We start from the raw sequence: 16,397 nt of genomic DNA, 5'->3' as shown, positions 1-16,397 counted from the left end.
TGACCCAACACCTTTTATTGACAAGACCATCCTTTCTGTTAAAGGATCCATTGAAGGACTTTTTAAAAATCATGAGTCAGGCAACATGCATATGTGGATTCTGTTTCTAGACTTTCTATTCTGTTTCTTTTGGTCATTTTGCCTCTCCTTTGCCAATACTACATGTTTTAATCAGCCTTGATAATCTGAGGACGTATATCCTTTAATTTTGTTCTGCTTCTAAAATGCTTTTACCATTCTAGGGTCTTTGTATTTCCACACGTATTTTTGAACTACCTGGACAATCTCTGCAAAATAATCTGTGGTATTTTGACTAGAATTCTGTTGAATCTATACATTTATTTCTGTAGAACTCACTTCTTCCCACCTCCGCCCCCCGAGACTGTGTTGCCCAGGCTGGAGCGCAGTGGCATGATCTCAGCTTGCTGCAACTTCTGCCTCCTGGGTTCAAGCAATTCTCCCTGCCTCAGCCTCCCGAGTAGCTGGGATTACAGGCACCTGCCATCACGCCTGGCTAATTTGCGTATTTTCTAGCAGAAATGGGGTTTCGCCATATTGGCCAGGCTGGTCTTGAACTCCTGACCTCAGGTGATCCACCCGCCTCGGCCTTCCAAAGTGCTGAGATTATAGGCTTGAACCACCGCACCTGGCTAGAACTCACTTTTTTATAATACTGAGTCTTCCAACCCATTAGTCCAGTGTCTTCCTCTGCTTGTTTAGACATTCTTTAATTTCTCCCAATAATGTTTTGTAACATTTAGGGTAAGAGTCTTGTATGTGTCTTTTGTTACATATATATCTAGATAGTTAATAGTTTTTGTGTGGCTGGGCGCAGTGGCTCACGCCTGTAATCCCAGCACTTTGGGAGGCCGAGGCGGGTAGATCACAAGGTCAGGAGGTCAAGACCATCCTGGCTAACACGGTGAAAACCTGTCTCCACTGAAAATACAAAAAATTAGTCAGGCATGGTGGCGGGCGCCTGTAGTCCCAGCTAGCTACTTGGGAGGCTGAGGCAGGAGAATGGCGTAAGCCCGGAAGGCGGAGCTAGCAGTGAGCCAAGATCGCGCCACTGCACTCCAGGCTGGGTGACAGAAAGAGACTCCGACTCTACACAAAAAGAAAAAAAATACATAGTTTTTGTGCTGTTGCAAATGACATTTTATTTTCTATTTGTTTGTTGCTGGTATATAAAAATACAATGATTTTTGTATGTATGTCTTGTATCCAGAGACCTTGCAAATTCATATATCAATATAATTTGTCTATAGATTCTTTAGACTTTCTACATATGCAATCATGTTATCTGTGAATGATGACACTTTGTTTCCTCCCTTCCAATCCTTATGCCTCTCTCTAGTGCATTTTATCTTTCATTTTAAGTCTAAAATTCCAACTGGTTGAGGTAATTTCAAATCATGATTTTACAACCCGGAATATTGTCTGCTTCCCCACAATTTGTCAAATTTGTGGGTAACAAAGGTGCATTCTGTGTGCTCATTCAAATCAGTGTCCAGTAAAAATGCTTAAATAAGGCTGAAAACAAAGCCATGAAGAAGACCCCAGGAGATTTATTTCCAGGTTGAAACTAATCAGTTAGTTCTCTTTGGATGCAAGTGTTCAAACTATCACTTGATCCATCCAAATGTGTCTCAGTCAGTATCCATTTCTTCTCTAAAATATCATGAGGTATTTCATCACATTTTACTTGAAATCAATGTATATTATGGACTGACAATTCTCTATCTCTTTAGACTGAAGATCTTATGAAAGATGTAAAATGTTTATTTACTCCTCTCTTAATAACTATGCTTGGTGACGACTACTTCTTTTTCTAAGTAACCATAAAATATCTGCTTGAGAATTTGTTCTGGCATTTTACTAGGAACCTATGTTTTCATGGATATGAATTTGCTGGAAGCCACTTTTCTCTCCTTTGGAGGGACTTCATGTACCACAGCTGCTTATCTCTAGTTTCCTATCATGTTTCCTAGCCTCCACAGCTTTTAAGAAATTATTAATAATGATTTGAGAGTGCTAATAATGCAAGTGACTTCAGTTCTATGAGTTATAATCTGTCTGTGGTTGAGAATGTAAATTCCCTTAAGGCAGCAAGTAAATATCTAATCATGTCCTCATTTAGTGTATCGGTCATGGTCCGGGTAGGACATAGAATCCCCTCCTCACCCCAGAGGGATAACATGAAGAGACTTTAATAGAAGGACAACTTACAGGGATGAGGGCAGAGTTAAGGAAATAGACAGGGATAGTGCAGCAACCAGAGATAATGGAAAGCTGGTTAAGACCCTGAATGAGTCAGGGTGGCAGAAAGAACTAGATGACCCACTTAAACTAGGTAATTGAGGGAAGGGAACACTTACAAAGCTATGGGCAGTGTTTACAATATACAAGAAGTGATGGTTCAATATCTTGGGGCTAGTAAGGACAGGGGAAGTGCATATCCCTGGGTCTGAATGAATAAGTGGAAGAAACTATTGTTAGACTCCACAGAGATTGTAGTATAGGACAGCTCTGACAGCAGCACTGTGTGGCCTTTGGTAGAGGCCCACAGCCCACAGCCAACCCAGCACTGTTGGGGAGGGGTATGGGAGGTATATGAGGACAGGGGAATGAATGCCCCAATCTCACCCTCCTCATTCTGAAATCCTGCTGATGCCTCTTATTGGCCGAGCCCACTTGGATGCCAGAGGAAAGGGAAGTTTTTAGTGAAGTCTATACAGGGGAGCCACCTGAGCACAGAGCAAGGTGGAGGATCGGGGTGAGTGGATTCAGAAGAGCAAAGAATAGCCAGCACAGCCCCTTAAGCCCAAAGGGTAAGAGAAGGAAGTGTTGTTGCTAGAACTGTCTGCAAACTGAAACTGGAACAGGAGGAGGGTCCATTGGTGTGAAGGAATGAGACACCAAAGTCAGGGAGGGTGCTGGGAAGAAACACCTCAGCCTCTCTCTCACCCAGCTCTGGACTGCCCACCAGTACTTCCCACTTGCCAAACCCAACAAGAAGCCAATAAGCAACAGAGCACAAGTGACACAGAGAAGGGTAGAGATGAAGATGAACCAGCACCCTTAGCCTGAGGAATCCCCTTAGCCATTTTTACTTCACATGCCTCAGTTGAGAGGTTAGTTTATTTCACATGCCCCAGTTCTAAAAAAACAAGGAAATAAAATCAGAATTGAGTGACTTTCTCTTTTTAGTGTCATCTGATATACCAACCTGGCCAAATAGTAGGCTCTCCTTCCTTTTTCTCCTATTAGGAAGCTCTTCAAAAGTTCTTTGTTATCCTTAGAATTCTTCACGAGTCACTGCATTCAAAGCTTCAGATGCTCACACATTTAAAAAATATTTATAAGCTTTTGCCAAGTAGTAAACTCTGCACTAGAAAATCATGGGATATGATTTTGAACAAGCATAGCCAGAGTTCAGTGCACAGGTGACCTTGACTCAAGGGCCCTACAGACCACTCTTCCTCCGACCGTCCTACAGACAATCTCTTTCTAACCTGGGAAAGTCCCATGCTGCCTAGACACTCTGCCCCTATCCAAGAAAGCTGTCTTCCTTTTTGCTTAAAGACTCCTAAAGGCTCAAATTCTTGGAAACAAAAGCTAGAAAGTCTTGGATATTTTACCACACTACAAATCTCTTCTGAGACAAGGAAGCTTAGGGTCGCTTTCTTTCTCAAACAGAGATAGTGGAAAAAGAGAAAACACCATGAGAAAAAATGTAAGAACTGATGACTCAGTGACATTTGGCTGCTTTCTCATCTTCCATTGCTCGGATGTGTCCTTTTAAACTCTGAGTTCGCCAGTAAGCTCCTCGACCACTTCGCTGTCTCTGTTAGTTGTTTCCACTTCTTCCTCACTGTAATCATTTTCAACACATTCTCAAGATTTCATTTTAAGAAATGCCCATCCACTTTGTATCATCTATCCTTTTGGAGTCTCCGGCCATGAGAAAACCCCAAAAAGCATTTTGAAATCAGTTTTCATATGTAGGACAAACCCAATGTTGGCCTCAGTGACTATTCTATGGCCTGTAAAATGGGTATAATCACTTTTTCCCCCAATGTTGGCTTAACTTTCACAGCAACTATATATTCATTACTGATCAATTGTTTCAGAGACATGGTTCTTCTCTTTCTATCACGGTATCCTGGAGGATTGGATCATCAATACATCTGTTTTTTAAAAGAGAAAACACATATAAATTGTTTATTTTAGGAGATTGAGACTTCCAACAAAAGTCCAGTGGTACTATTCGGTGCATAAGAACAAACAACTATATACCTGACAATAAATAATAGCACATTAAACATGCCAATGTGGAGTTCACAAGCCAAAGTTGCCCACGAGGGACTCCTGTGTCTTGTGGAAATAGTCCTGCATTAGTACTTTCACCCTGGTTAGCCAATGGCTGGGAGCAGCTCACAGGAAGTTTGGCTTCGGTGTGAACAAAGTGCTTTCCAGTAGGGTAGCAGCTGGGGTCATCAGGCAATTGTGTTCCCTGCATCAGGATGTCTGATTAACGTGTTTGCATGGCCATCACAACCATGTTAATAGATCAAAATTAGAAAAGCCATAAGATTAGCTTTTAAAATGAAAAGATGAAAAAATACTTGTTTTAGCTCAGTGTTCATTTGTTATTTTTAAAAACTACTTAGCAAACTGATGTGATTCCGTCCTGAGCGGCTGTTCTCTTGAGCAGTGGTCGTTTATCTCCGTCTGCCTTTTCTCCCACCGAAGTGCATGCTGCCACCTGATGGAAGATTCAATGGACATGGACATGAGCTTCCTGAGGCCCCGGAACTATCTTTTCAGTTGTGAACTAAAGACCAACAAAGATGATCACTTTAAGGTGGATAATGATGAAAATGAGCACCAGTTATCTTTAGGGGCTGGTGCAAAGGATGAATTGCACATTGTTGAAGCAGAGGCAATGAATTACGAAGGCAGTCTAATTAAAGTAACACTAGCAGCTTTGAAAATGTCTGTACAGCCAACAGTTTCCCTTGGGGGCTTTGAAATCCCACCACCAGTGGTCTTAAGGTTGAAGTGTGGTTCAGGGCCAGTGCATATTAGTGGACAGCACTTAGTAGCTGTGGAGGAAGATGCAGAGTCAGAAGACAAAGAGGAGGAGGATGTGAAACTCTTAAGTATATCAGGAAAGTGGTCTGCCCCTGGAGGTGGTAGCAAGGCTCCACACAAAAAAGCAAAACTTGCTGCTGATGAAGATGATGATGATGAAGATGATGATAATGATGATTTTTAAGAGGAAGCTGAAGAAAACAACCAGTAAAGAAATTTATTTGAGATACTCCAGCCAAAGATGGACAAAAGTCAAATTGGAATGGAATAGACTCAAAACCATCATCAACACCAAGATCAAAAGGACAAGAATCCTTCAAAAAACAGGAAAAAAATCCTAATACACCGAAAGGACCTAGTTCTGTAGAAGACATTAAAGCAAAAATGCAAGCAAGTATAGAAAAAGGTGGTTCTCTTCCCAGAGTGGAAGCCAAGTTCATCAATTATGTGAAGAATTGCTTCCGTATGACTGAGCAGGAGGCTATTCAAGATCTCTGGCAGTGGAGGAAATCTCTTTAAGAAAATAGTTTAAACAATTTGTTAAAATTTTCAGTCTTATTTCATTCCTGTAACAATGATATTTGGCTGTCCTTTTTATAATGCAGAGTAAGAACTTTCCCTACCATGTTTGATAAATGTTGTCCAGGTTCCATTGCCAAGAATGTGTTGTCCAAAATGCCTATTTAGTTTTTAAAGATGGAACTCCACCCTTTGCTTGGTTTTAAGTATGTATGGAATGTTATGATAGGACATAGTAGTAGCAGTGGTCAGACATGGAAATGGTGGGGAGACAAAAATATACATGTGAAATAAAACTCAGTATTTAAAAAAAAATACTTAGCAAGTAGGACCCGAAGTGAACATACTTCACTGGAAAAGCACATCTACCAAAAAAAAAAAAAAAAATCCAAAAGAGTATGCAGAAAAACTATCATAATTAAAAAGAGGGTTTGGCAAGAATGTTGGATATAAAATCAATACATAAAAGCCAACTGTGTTACTATACAACAGAAACAAAATATTAAGAAATGTATCTTCAGTAAAGTTTTTTAACTTTCTTCTTGAAGTTATTGCATATATTTTCCGAATTTACTTCTATATACCTTATTTTAATTCTTTTTAAAGTGGTATAGTTTTAGAACACTAAATATATGCAGAGGTATGCTATGTATTTAGATGTGAAAACTCAGCATATAAATATACATAAGTATATAAATACTTTCTCTCCAAATTGACCTTTAAAGTTAATGAAATTCCAATCCTAATACCAACAAGATTTTTCATAGAACTTGGTAAGTTAACTCTAAAATTTACATAAAACAAATAGCCAAGGTACTCCTAAAGAGGAGCATCAGAAAGCAAGATGTATTATAAAGCCATAGTTATTAGGGGAAGTCAATTTTAGGTCAACAAAATAGAGTTAGCTGAAACAAAATAGAGAGTCCATAAATAGATCCACATCCATATGTGGGTGACATTACACATCGGTAAAATGGTGGAATGAAGATCACGGAAAAAATAAAAGTGTATCCCAACTTCATACTGTCTTCAAAATAATCAGTGTCAAATAGATTGTGGACTTAACATGTGAAAGACAAACTTAAAAACCTTTAAAAGAAAACGTTTATGATCTCAGGTAAGAGATTTTTTAAATGGAACCCAAACACACAAACTTAAAAGGAAAAGACTTTGAGCAGAAATTATCAATTTTATCTCAGCCAAGAAGACATCATAAACGTCATGTAAAGATAAGTCACAAAATGGAAATATGTGCTTGTAACACATAAATAACAAAGAACCAGAATTCAGAAAATATGAAGAACTCCTTAAAGTAAAAGAGAAATAGGGAGAAAAAAACACACACACACACACACACACACACAGAAAAAAATGGATAGAAGGCTTATACTGGAATTTTACATAAGAGAAAACATAAATAGCCAAAAACATAAAATGTACTTAAGTTCATTTGTAACCTGAAAAATAGGAAGTAAAAAACATCGGGTTTTTTTGTTTGTTTGTTTGTTTGTTTTTTGAGACAGAGTCTCACTCTTGTGGCCCAGGCTGGAGTGCAGTGGCCCAGTCTTGGCTCACTGCAACCTTCACCTCTCGGGTTCAAACAATTCTGCCTCAGCCTCCTGAGTAGCTGTGATTACAGGTGCCCACCACCACGCCCAGCTAATTTTTGCACTTTTAGTAGAGATGGGATTTTGCCATGTTGGCCAGGCTGGTCTCAAACTCCTGACCTCAGGTGATCTGCCTGCCTCGGCCTTCCAAAGCACTGGGAGAGACTCTTTTATACCCATCAGACTAATAAAAATTAAATGAGTCATGCTGGCAATGATGTGGGCAAATCTTTAACAACTATATTGAGGTATAATTGATATACAAAGAACTAGACACATTTAATGCAGGCAAGTTGATGAGCTTGAAATGCAAACACCTGTGATATCACCACATTAAGATAATAGACATATCCAACACTGCCCAAAGTTTTCTTGTGTCCCTTTGTTTTTGTTTTGTTTTTATTCATTTTGTTTTGTTTTGGTTTTGGCAGAACACTCACACGAGATCTATCCGCTTAACCAATTTTTTTCTTTTTATTTTTGAGACGGAGTCTCTCTGTCGCCCAGGCTGGAGTGCAGTGGTGCAATCTTGGCTCACTGTGCAAGCTCTGCCTCCCAGGTTCACAGCATTCTCCTGCCTCAGCCTCCCAAGTAGCTGGTGTGTCCGGAATTCGTGGGTTTTTGCTCTCACTGACTTCAAGAATGAAGCCGTGGACCCTTGCAGTGAGTGTTACAGTTCTTAAACATGGTGTGTCCGCCGTTTCTTCCTTCTGGTGGGTTCGCAGTCTCGCTGGCTTCAGGAGTGAAGTTGCAGACCTTTGCAGTGAGTGTTATAGCTCTTAAAGGCAGCGTTAACCCAAAGAGTGAGCAGCAGCAAGATTTTTTGTAAAGAGCGAAGCAGCAAGATTTAATGTAAAGAGTGAAAAAATAAAGCTTCCACAGCGTGGAAGGGACCCCAGCGGGTTGCCACTGGCTGGCTCAGCAGCCTGCTTTTATTCCCTTATCTGATCCCACCCACATCCTGCTGATTCGGCTCTTTTACAGAGAGCTGATTGGTCCATTTTGACAAAGAGCTCATTGGTGCGTTTACAATCCCTGAGTTAGACACAGAGTGCTGATTGGTGCATTTACAATCCTTTAGCTAGACACAGAGTGCTAGACAGAAAAGTTCTCCAAGTCCCCACTAGGTTAGCTAGATACAGTGTACCCACTGGTGTATTTACAAACCTTGAGTTAGACACAGAGTACTGATTGGTGTATTCAAAAACCCTGAGCTAGACACAGAGTGCTGATTGGTGCATTTACAAACCCTGAGCTAGATACAGAGTGTTCATTGGTGTATTTACAATCCCTTAGCTAGACATAAAGGTTCTCCAAGTCCCCACTAGACTCAGGAGCCCAGCTGGCTTCACCTAGTGGATCCTGCACCAGGGCTGCAGGCAGAGTTGCCCGCCAGTCCTGAGCCACGCCTGCACTCCTCAGCCCTTGGGTGGTTGATGGGACCAGGTGCCATGGAGCAGGGGATGGCACCAGGCTCAGGCTGTGCCAGAACCCACCGTGGGGGTGGAGGCTCAGGCATGGTGGGCTGCAGGTCCCAAGCCCTGCCCCATGGGGAGGCAGCTGAGGCCCGGCAAGAATTCGAGCCCAGCGCCGGAAGGCCGGCACTGCTGGGGGACCTGGCGCACCCACCACAGCTGCTGGCCTGGGTGCCACGCCCCTCAATGCCCTGGGCCAGCGGTGCCGGCTGGCCACTCTGAGTGTGGGACCCACCAAGCCCACACCCGCCAGAACTCACACTGGCCTGTGAGCGCTGCACGCAGCCCCAGTTCCTGCCAGCACCTCTCCCTCCACACCTCCCCACAAGCAGAGGGAGGCGGCTCTGGCCTCGGCCAGGCCAGAGAGGGGCTCCCACAGTTGCCATGGTGGGCTGAAGGGCTCCTCAAGCACCAACAGAGTGGACACCCAGGCCAAGGAGGCACCGAGAGTGAGGGCTGCTAGCACGTTGTCACCTCTCACTGGGACTACAGGTGCCCACCACCATGCCCAGCTAATTTTTGTATTTTTAGTAGAGATGGGGTTTCACTGTGTTAGCCAGGATGGTCTCCATCTCCTGACCTCATGATCCGCCTGCCTCAGCCTCCCAAAGTGCTGGGATTATAGGCGTGAGTCACCACACCTGGCCACTCTTAACCAATTTTTAAGTGCACAAGACTGTACTGTTTACTCAGAATATTGTGCAGATCTCTAGATTTTACTTCTCTAGCATAACTAAAACTTTATACTCTTTGACAACACCTCCCCACTTCTCCCATGCCCTACTCCCTAAACCACTATTGTATTCTCTGCTTCTATGAGTTTGACTATTACAAATACCTTATACAGCTAGAATCATGCAGGATTTGTCCTTCTGTGACTGGTTTATTTCACTTAGCATACTGTTCTCCAGGTTCAACCATGTCACAAATGACAGGATTTCCTTCTTTTTTTAAGGCTGAATTGTATTCTATTGCATGTATATACCATATTTCCTTTATCCGTTCATCTGTTCATGGATATTTGTGTTGTTTCTGTATCTTGGTTATGGTGGAAAAAAAAACTGCAATGAAAGTGGGAGTGCTACGATCACCTCAAGATCTTGATTTCAATTATTTTGTTTGTAAACCCAGAAGTAGGATTGCTGGATCATCTGGTTCTATTTTTAATGTTTGAAGTGTTCTCCATACTGTTTTCTATAGTGTCTGCACCATTTCATATTCCCATCAACACTTTTTTTTAAATAATAACCATTCTTACAGGTGTGAAGTGATATCTCATTGTAGTTTTGATTTGTATTTCCCTCATAATTAATGATGTTGAGCATCTTTTCATATACTTGTTGGCAATTTGCATGTCTTCTTTAAAGAAATGTCTGCTCAAATCTTTTGCCTATTTTTTGTTGTTGTTATTGAATTGTAAGAGTTTCTGGCTGGGTGTGGTGGCTTACGCCTGTAATCCCAGCACTTTGGGAGGCTGAGGCGGGTGGTCACGAGGTCAGGAGATGGAGACCATCCTGGCTAACATGTCAAAACCCTGTCTCTACTAAAAATACAAAAAATTAGCTGGGTGCGGTGGCGGGCGCCTGTAGTCCCAGCTACTAGGGAGGCTGAGGCAGGAGAATGGCATGAACCCAGGAGGTGGAGGTTGCAGTGAGCCAAGATCACGCCACTGCACTCCAGCCGGGGCAAAAGAGCGACACTCTGCCTCAAAAAAAAAAAAAAAAAAGAGTTTCTTATATATCTTGGAAATTAACTTCTTGGCAGATATATATGGTTTAAAAATATTTTCTCTCATTCTTTTTGTTACCTTTTCATTCTGTTGTTTCCTTTGCTGTGAAGATTTTTAACTTGATGTGGTCCCACTTGTCTATTTTTTGCATTTGTTGCCTAGGCTTTTGCAGTCATGTCCAAGAAATCAAAACCAAGACCAATGTCAACAAGCTGTTTTTTTATGTGTTCTTCTAGGAGTTTTACAGTTTCAGGTAATCCTAAACATTGCTAATGGTAAAGAGGATTGACACAATAACTGGAAAACAATTTGCCATTATCTAGAAAAGTTGAAATTTAACACAACCTAAAATACAGCAATTCCACTCCTAGATATATATTTTTTAAAGAAAATCTTCCACTCATGCACAAGGAGACATGTAATAGCCTGATTCCTTAAAATAGAAAAAAAAAGAAAATAACTAAAATTGGAGACCGGAAGGATATATTGAAACAATGGAAAAACTGTAACAATGGAAATGAATAGCATAAGTATAGATAACTATCTCAAATCTAATATTGAGCAAAAAAGCAAGTTGCAGAAGAAAACATAGAATATGATTCTACATAAAGGTCAAAACATGCAAAACTGAAAAACATACTTCTTAAAAATGCATACATATATGTTAAAATTAAAGAAAAGCAAGAAAATGATTAAAACACAAATCAATGTTTATCTCTGATAAGGAGAAAGGAAGATAGAATAGAGAAGGGATGCAAGGAACTTCGCATGTAGACAATCTTCCATGCAATAGAAAATAGTTATTTTCTATTTCTTATCCTAGGACAGGCATATACAGGTTTTCATTATATTATCATACGTTGAACCACATATATATGTGTGCACACATATTATACATTTATTATTCGAACTCTTTTTATGTGGATGGTGTATTTTGCCAAAACATAACACTTTTGAGAAGAAAACAAGACAAGCTCATGAAGGCTTTTGACCCTTTATGTTTCTTCCTGAATGATACATAGATATGATTCCTGAAATGAAGCAGATACCTTGCAAATTTGAGGACAATAGCCAAATCCTAAAATGGTGGCATCTGAAGACAGAAGAAGCCTGGGCTTTGATCATGTGATTCAGCTCCTGTACCAGCCATGGACAACCTACCAAACTTCTTGTGATGCTGTTACCAAAACCCCAAGGATTTGGTTTATGTCCTTCTGCTTGCTGCACAGAAAGCCACTTGCTGAGATGCCAATTACTGCTGGGGAAGAAGGCTTTAATCAGGTGCTGCAGCTGAGAAGGTGGAAGAGCAGTCTCAAATCCATTGCCTTGACCAACTGAAATTAGGGGTTTACATAGCAGGGAAGAAATGTAACTTTGTGTGGGAAAACAGGAACTACTGAGAGGTAAGGGAGCAATTATGACAAGTGAGGGGCCTGGCTTCTCACTGTCTGGATGGATGATCTGGTGAGTTTCAGTGATTTGATACTTTTTGAGAGGCCTGAGGGTTGTTTTCTAAGTTAGGAACTCATATAAAACAAAGTAAGTTTCAAGCTTTAAGACCAGAAGGGTTAATTGCTATGTTTACCAAAAAAAAAAAAAACCTGTCTATGGGACTATTGGGTCAATCTCTATGTGAGCAATTTGTTACTAAAGTATAGCTGTCTTTTATACTCATCTGAATGAAATCTTTAAGAACAAAGTATTAATGAAATTATTAGGATTCTAGTCCCAACTATAGTCTTCTCTCATGATCTTCTGATCACATTCTCGTCAATGACACGTTTTTGTTTCTTGGGGTGTTTTTTTGTTTGTTTGTTTTGTTTTTGAGACAGAGTCTCACACTGTTGCCCAGGCTAGAGTGCAAGGGTGCAATCTCAGCGCACTAGCTCACTCCAATCTCCACCTCTCGGGCTCACATGATACTCCTGCCTCAGCCTCCCAAGTAGCTGGAACTACAGGCATGCACCACACAATTTTTGTATTTTTTGTGGAGACAGGGTTTCACCATGTTGCCCATGCTGGTCTCAAACTCCTGGACTCAAGGGATCCACCAGCCTTGGCCTCCCAAAGTGCTGGGATTACAGCCTCAAGTCACCACACCTGGTGATATGTTGATTCTTGAATCAGGCCTAACAGCAACAGACCAACAACAAAGCATTCAAATTTCTCTGGTGCTAGTAGTTCCATTTTAAATTACACTTTCTATTTCAACCACATGCTTCATTAACTATATACATCTATTGGTGTAGCTCATTGTGCTCCTAAATCATTACTACATAGATCCATGCAAATTCTGAAATATCAGGAAATGCAAAGCTCCTACGGAGAAATATGTTCTGGAACATTATCTGCAAATGTCTCCTATAAAAGACCATTACAAGAAATGTTTTGTGGCTGGGCACAGTGGCTCGCACCTCTAATCCCAGCACTTCGGGAGAGCGAGGCAGGTGGATCACAGGAGGCCAGAAGTTTAACACCAGCCTGGCAAACATGGTGAAATCCTGTCTTCACTAAAAATACAAAAATTAGCTGGGCATGATGGTGCATGCCTGTGATCCCAGCTACTGGAGAGGCTGAGGCACAACAATTGCTTGAACCTGGGAGGTGGAGGTTGCAGTGAGTCGGGATTGCACCACTGCACTCCAGCCTGGGCAACAGAGAGAGACTCTGTCTCAAAAGAAAGAAAAAAAAAAAAGGAAAGAAAGAAATGTTTTCTGTATCTATGAAGAATATATGTTTAGAGAGCTCCTTACTTGAGGTAGAAAAAAAGTATGGCTTCTGGGCATAGTGTGACCTGAATTTCTCGTCTTCATTATTCATAAGCCTTTTCCTTTTTATGATTGTTTTTCTTTAAGACTCACACTATGAAAATATCTCCTTGAATTCAATAGCTTGACCAAAAAATTACATTTCTTGACTCATCAAAGTCTTGTAGTCTAACGATATGCTTCATGTGGCTATACAAACACACACACAGACACACAAGAGATTAAACCTTTTGTTCTTGAGAACATTATTGTGGAATTTTTAATTTCACATGCCAGAACCTTTAAGAATTCTTGTTTAAAACTTTTCCCTATGACTATTTAGAAATCCTTCTGGGATTTAACAAACTGTATTGCCCTTGTTTTGTCTATGGTTTTATCTTGTTTTATCTATACAGAGATAAGATACTTCACATTTCAGTAGTTGCGCTTTTTGTGTTCTTTCTTCCCAATGATTAAAGTGTTATTTCTGACTGGGCGCGGTGGCTAATGCCTGTAATCCCAGCATTTTGGGAGGCCGCGGCAACCAGATCACCTGACGTCATGAGTTCGAGACTAGCCTGGCCAACATGGTGAAACCTCGTCTCTACTAAAAAATACAAAAATTAGCCGGGCATGGTAGTAGGCACCTGTAATCCCAGCTACTTGGGAGGCTGAGGCAAGAGAATTGCCTGAACCCGGGGGGCGGAGGTTGCAGTGAGCCAAGATCGTGCCATTGCACTCCAGACTGGAGGACAAGAGCTAAACTCCATCTTAAATAAATAAATAAATAGTATTTCTACTTAAAAAAAAAAAAACTTTAACTGAATAATTTAAATGATCATAAACATAGAGTCATTATGAAATCCAATAAACTGTTTCTCCAATTTCCATTGGCAATATAGAAGATGATTAGGTTCTGTAACCTGCAGTCTGATCATCACATCGCAATATCTGTCTCTCTCTTTCTCAATCTCTCTCCCTCTCTCTTCCCCCTCCCAGCCAGTTATATACATTTCATCAAGTACATATATTTACATAAAAACACTTTCAACAGCATAATCAATATAAGCCTGCCATTTAAATGCAGAAGACTAAGGTTCAACTCCCTTCTCTTCTCTACATGTTGCCATAACAACCACCTAAACGCTCTGTGTCTCAGTTCCCTCATCTGTGAAATGAGAACAATATTGTCTACCTCAGACTGCTGTCATAAAGACCAACAGAGAGAGTAGATGTGATAGCATTTCATTAACTGAACAGTGCTATATAATTAAGGTATTTTTATTATTATTTTAATTATCAGCTTCAAACTGGGTAAGACAAGTACCTTCATTAGAGGACAAGGGTTGAACCAATATGACTTCTGGACCAACTTCCCAAAATGTGGTACAGAACAATAGTTCCATAAATTATTAATAGATATTATGTAAAAAATTAAAATGTTTAAAAAGTAAGATGATCAAAATGAGTTGGAAAACATTTGTTTATCCAAGTTACATTAGCTTTTTTATTATGGGACTTTTCAGAACCTTTAACATGTTAATGTACACAGTGACAACTGAGGACAACATCATCTATAGTGTTTCTCCAAATTTTTGACCCCCTCCATTCTCTTTCCTTTTGCAAAATACTGTTTCTAGCAAATAAAACTTTATATTTTGCCCCTTCCTCTTTTGTTTCTGCATTCCTACTTCCTGTTACCTAATTCTCAGAATATCTTCCCTAATTTTTGTTATGTTGGATTTCTGTTCCCAGGTAAGGAATAACAAATGTCCCAAAACAATGTTTTATTAAGCAAAAACTATATAACTATTCCCACCCTATATAATATGATATAGTATATACGAACTCAAGGAAACAAAACAGTAACATAAACCCAAAGCAACAAAAAGATGGTTTGTACTGAAGCAACACTTCCCCCTTCTCAGTCTATAGAGCAGATTTTCCTAAAGGTAATTAATCACAATTTGTTTATGATGTAATACTATAATATGAAGTGTTAATCACAAGTGTCTTTTCTATATGTTTTTAAAACCTAATGTCTCAGTTACATATTTTCAGATTACATATAGTTTTTGGTGCCTGTAGTCTATATAACTATAGTCATTGGTTTACATGCTAATATAAAAACAGAGCAGGCCGGGAGCAGTGGTTCATGCCTGTAATCCCAGCACTTTCGGAGGCCGAGGCAGGTGAATCACCGGAGGTCAGGAGTTCGAGACCAGCCTGACCAACATGGAGAAACCCAGTCTCTACTAAAAATATAAAATTAGCCGGGCGTGGTGGCACATGTCTGTAGTCCTAGCTACTTGGGAGGCTGAGGCAAGAGAATCACTTGAACGCGGGAGGCACAGGCTGCGGTGAGCTGAGATCACGCCATTGCTGTCCAGCCTGGGCGACAAGAGCGAAACTCCATCTCAAAAACAACAACAACAACAACAAAGCCTTCAACCAAGCCTGATCTGTCCTCTCACTCTGCCCCCGGCTGGGACAGTTTGAACCTCACCACTTGCTTCCCCACCAACTACGGGTCCCTTGGTTCTGTCCAGGTGCCTAGCTACCGCACCCACAGTCAGAAGTGTGGCCAGCGTCTATGCAGGCACTGGAGACTCTGGTTCCCGGATCTCTATGTCCCACTCCACCAGCTTCCGGGGTGGCTTGGGGTCCAGGTGAGAGGTGACAACATGCTAGCAGCCCTCGCTCTTGGCGCCTCCTCTGCCTTGGCATCCACCCTGGTGGTGCTTGAGGAGCCCTTAAGCCTGCCACTGCACTGTGGGAGCCCCCCCTGGGCTGGCCGAGACTGGAGAGCGCCGAGGCTGCGGAGGCCAAGGCTGGCCCAGGCTCCCTCTGCTTGTGGAGAGGTGTGGAGGGAGAGGCGCAGGCGGGAACCGGGGCTGCGTGCAGTGCTCACAGGCCAGCGTGAGTTCCAGCAGGTGCAGGCGTGGTCTCCACGGGCCCAGCACTCAGAGCAGCCAGCCAGAACTGCTGACCCAGGGCAGTAAGGGGCTTAGCACCCAGGCCAGCAGCTGCAGTGGGTGCATCGGGTCCCCCAGGACAGCTCTGTGTTAAGAGTTCTCGCTGGGCCTCAGCTGCCTCCCCAGGGGGCAGGGCTTAGGACCTGCAGCCTGCCATGCCTGAACCCCCCACCCCACGGTGGGCTCTCAGGCGGCCGAGCCTCCCTGAGGAGCGCTGCCCCCTGCTCCGCTGCGCTGGGTCCCATCAA

General features: G+C 41.7%; 1 pseudogene; it reads left to right on the top strand.

Moving 5' to 3' along the window:
- The first annotated feature begins 1,170 nt into the window (after nucleotides 1-1,170).
- On the top strand, nucleotides 1,171-5,922 carry LOC110740927 (annotated as a pseudogene).
- Nucleotides 5,923-16,397: the final 10,475 nt, after the last annotated feature.

Source organism: Papio anubis, chromosome 10 (assembly GCF_008728515.1).
Source record: "Papio anubis isolate 15944 chromosome 10, Panubis1.0, whole genome shotgun sequence".
In the NCBI taxonomy this organism is placed as follows: Eukaryota; Metazoa; Chordata; class Mammalia; order Primates; family Cercopithecidae; genus Papio; species Papio anubis.
This window is presented reverse-complemented; position numbering and strand designations above follow the sequence as displayed.